This window comes from Dipodomys spectabilis, unplaced genomic scaffold (genome assembly GCF_019054845.1).
Source record: "Dipodomys spectabilis isolate Male_0828 unplaced genomic scaffold, ASM1905484v1 ptg000154l, whole genome shotgun sequence".
Classification (NCBI taxonomy): Eukaryota; Metazoa; Chordata; class Mammalia; order Rodentia; family Heteromyidae; genus Dipodomys; species Dipodomys spectabilis.
In genome coordinates this window covers 2,416,942-2,421,245 of record NW_024870831.1, presented here as the reverse complement: position 1 = coordinate 2,421,245, position 4,304 = coordinate 2,416,942, and the positions used below count along the sequence as shown (strand labels likewise).

Here is a 4,304-nt window from a genome sequence, read left to right as displayed (position 1 = left end):
GAGTTGGTTACCTGTTGACCTGAGGTCCAGTTTTATGAGGACTCACTCATCTGCTTCGGAATTGATGCTGGGTATTGGAAAAGAGCTCAAAGAAGTATGCCATTTAAAGGTTTATAATTTTATTCTTTACCATGATATTCTCCTGCTACTTTGGTTCTTGAGAGTGTGTATAAGAGCAAGCATTCCGTGGGGATCAGGGAGACACCATATGATCTTTACATACCGACATTTCCGAGTAACTTGCTATCACATGTACTGCATTTTGCAAGTCCAATCTGTCAAAACCTACCAGTTTTAAGAGATAAGAAGAGTGGTAAAAGAACTCTTAGAGACAAATACATCTTGAATATATTTTGTTCCAAGCATTCCATCTAAGGCATTTTCAGCAACTAATGAAACTTGTGTTGGCTGTAATTATGTGTCTTTCTCCATGTGTGCATGTATACATGTGTATATGTATATGTGAATTTGTGTGTATAGTAACATATATGTGTACAATATAAGGGCATATACACACATATATGCATATATAAATAAATATGTATATACAAATTTGTATGCATATATATCTTTGTTCAGTGACTTAGTCTATAGTTCCCAAAACATTGTCATTCTCATAAAGTGTTCATGATAAACTGCTCTGAGGACCTGTACCTTCTTTTTCATCCCTGTGAACAACTTCGGTCTATTTGCCATAGAGAGCTTTATTTTCATTACATGTAGTTACACATTGATAATTAAAGACAAAGGTTGTTTGTGAAAGAAAATGAACCTTTAGGTTACAGGTTAAAATATCTTTTTTTTGGGGGGGGGTCCAGTCTTGGTGCCTGAACTCGGCCTGGGCACTGTCCCTCAGCTCTTCAGCTCAAGGCTAGCGCTCTACCACTTGAGCGACAGCGCCACTTCTGGCTTTTTTTTCTTTTTGCTTATGTGCTGCTGAGGAATCGCACCCAGGGCCTCATGCATTCAAGGCAAGCACTCTACCACTGAGCCACCTTCCCAGCCCAATATCATATCCATCCAAATGATTCCTATGAGATAAAATTTGTAATAGTAGTAAACGTGAAAAGGAATTCCTAGACCTGTTGTTTCGCCATTTAGAATGGCAAAGAATAATATCACGTCATTCATAATTCTTAAAGAATGCAAGGGAAAATGTTAGTCCCCATCATGTTCCCACAAAGCCAGTGGATCCTCAAGGATAATAGTAGACCAGCAAAAATTCTATGTAGCAGACATGGAGCATGAAAGAGAAAGAGAGGAAATGAGAGAGCGTGAAAGAGGGAGAAATATCATAATACTGAAAGTGCATAACAGATAAACAAGAGCTGTGTGAGAATATTCATACTGTTATTTTTAGACTCTACATGTACATTTGAAGGTATTTGATGTATGATAATCCATCAACCCAAAATGTAAAATGATTTTAATAAAAAATAAAAATGACTCAGAAGAAATTAAAATGCTAAAACAATTTTCACATTAGCAAACTCTCAGAGATATTTCATGACTTTGAAAAGAATAAAGTGGCTGGGGTTAGTATAAATTTAGAAGTATAACAATACACAAAAATATGAAAAGATATTCATATATTTCATTATATAAACCAAAGCAGAAAGTAAATATTGTTTAGATGAATTTTTAAAACCCAGTCTATCAGGAGCTGGGATGGTGGCTGTTGTAAAGTGCCTGCCTTGCATGCATGAGGCCCTAGGTTTGATTCCTCAGCATCACATAAGTAGAAAAAGACGGAAGTGGTCCTGTGGCTCAAGTGGTAGCACTAGCCTTGAGCTGAGATACAGCACCCAGGCCCCAGAGTTCAACCCCATGGCCAACAAAATCAAAGTAAAAAACAAAACAAAACAATCTCTCACTTTTGTGACCTCAACTCTGTAATATCAATGCTTCAGCCTAGGGCTAAGATTTTAAGTGTGGACATTTATCATCCCTCCTGATTCTGACTGTACTTGATAATTTTTAATCAATATTTTGTTCTTAATTTCGCTTTTTGTAAATTTACATGCAACTATAAAAAATGGTTTGGCCATCCCAGTAACCTTCTTAAAGTACCTCCTGATGATGAATAACAAAAAGTTTTATTGTATTACAAGGGAAACAATATTAAAAATAAAGAAACACAATAACTAAATATTAATGATTAATAAAATAAAATACCAAAGAATTACCAGTGTTTTCAGTATTTGAAGTGTACTTACATATTTGATTTTACTATCCTCACATTCCTGTACATTTAACACTGAATAAGATTATGATGTTCAACAAGAGTTTTATAAGCTATGTGTAGTCTTTAAAGTTACCAACTAAGATTGTTTTTTTATGACTCATCATATCATTTGCATATGGCTTATATCATCATTTGTTCCTCACTAACATATAAAGTAAGGAAACCTTAAAATTTTAAGAGAAACTGTGCAGTTAACAAAGTCTTAACTCTTCAATCTGCTTCTTTAAACTAAGACTTTGCAACATCTCACTAGTAATGTTTTTATAAACTCTGAAATGTACATTTTAGTAGCATATGTCTCCTACCATAAATCTTAAATATTTATAGAAAAGTTGTATGACCTGACAAACAGTCCCAATTTTGGCCTATATAAGCAAATTACCAAAATTAAATATATTTAAAATATCAAAACTTTTAACATACCTTAACACTTGCTGCAGTGTTCATTATGACAGGTGCCTTGTACAGAATATTTGAATTAATCCTCCTACACATCTCTTTTTATTTTTATTTTTTGTGAACATACTGTACAGAGGGGTTACAATTACATGGGCAAGATAATGAGTACATTTCTTATCAAGCATTGCAGCCTCCTCCTTTGTTTACCCTTCCCATCCTTTGCCAGCCTCCCCCCGTCCCCCCCACTCAATTGCCCCCCCCATCCTACACATCTCTTGAACAACAATATCTGGGATTATTTTGTTTTTGACATGTCAATCTTGACTATTCTTAAATGTGTGCTTATGTAAGAAGTACATGGTTCTAAAATTTCAGGAGAATTCTTCAAAACTTACTTTTCTTTGAATTGTCCAGTTTAAAAAACTCAGTTACACTTTATATATAAAAAATGCTCTGTGCTCAATTCAGCAGCACATACACTAAAATTGGAACAATACAGAGAAGATTAATATGGCCCCTGCGCAAGGTTGACATGCAAATTCTTGAATCATTCCATATCTCTACAACTAAAGATGCTGGAGAGGATGTGGCCACAAGGGAACCTTACTTGATTCTTGGTGGGAGTGCTAACTTGTTCAATCACTTTGGAAAGCAGTATGGAGGCTCGTCAAAAGACTCCATATACAGCTCCCCTATGACCCAGCAATCACACTTTTGGGGATTTACCCAAATGATCACAAAGAAGACCATACTAAAAGTACCAGCACAACTATGATTACTGCAGCATTATTTACAATATCTAAGATATGGAGCCCACCCCGATGGCCCACAGAAGATGAATGGATCATGAAAATGTGGTATATATACACAATGAAATTCTATGCCTCCATCAGAAAGAATGACAATGCCCAATTTGTTAAGAATTGGAAAGACTTGGAAAAAAAATTATTAAGTGAAGTAAGCCAAGTAGAAAGAAACATATGTCCCATGGTTTCCCTTATTTTCAACAGCTAATGTATGTCTGGGATAAGCAGAATAGATAATAAGCTATGTGCATATCAGATAAGATGATATTACAGGAAATGAACCAGACAAGTGTTTTTTTGTTTCTTGCTATTGTTTCTAAGATACTTATAATGTGTGATGTGATTTTTTTTTCCTTTGTATGTTCCTCCCCTACGCTCTAACCCCTGTTTTCACTGTATTTGAAGTTGGTGCGCCTATATCCTGTGTATACGTTTCTCTAATTTGGGAAGTGGAAAGGGAAATACAAAATTCTTAAATAAGGATACAGGTTTAGATGCACAAGACACTATGTTGAAAAATGAACTTTACAATTTAGGCAGGGGAAGGGGGAGGGGACTGTATTTGTGGAGGTGGGAGGGCAGGGATGGTGGAAGAAAAAGAAAGGAAGAGGTAAAAATGCTTGTTAGGAAATGTACTCAATATTTGCTCATATAAATATGAAACCTCTGTACAGTTATTTTTAGAGGTGGACCCATTGCAACAATGAAAAGTACAAGTCATTTGGTCGTAAACAAACTTTACAACTTTGGTGGGGGGGGGCGGGGAGGATTGGGTGGGGGGGCTGGGGGAGGATGGGAAGGGATGGGAAGGGGAAACAAAGGACAAGGCTACAATGCTTGATAAGCAATGTACT

The 4,304-nt window shown here is 36.0% G+C and overlaps 1 non-coding gene across 1 annotated transcript; it reads left to right on the top strand.

Annotated features, from left to right (window-relative positions):
- The first annotated feature begins 3,099 nt into the window (after positions 1-3,099).
- On the top strand, positions 3,100-3,206 carry LOC122118495. Its single transcript, XR_006149382.1, has one exon. It is a non-coding gene; the product is annotated as a U6 spliceosomal RNA (small nuclear RNA).
- The last annotated feature ends 1,098 nt before the right edge of the window (positions 3,207-4,304 follow it).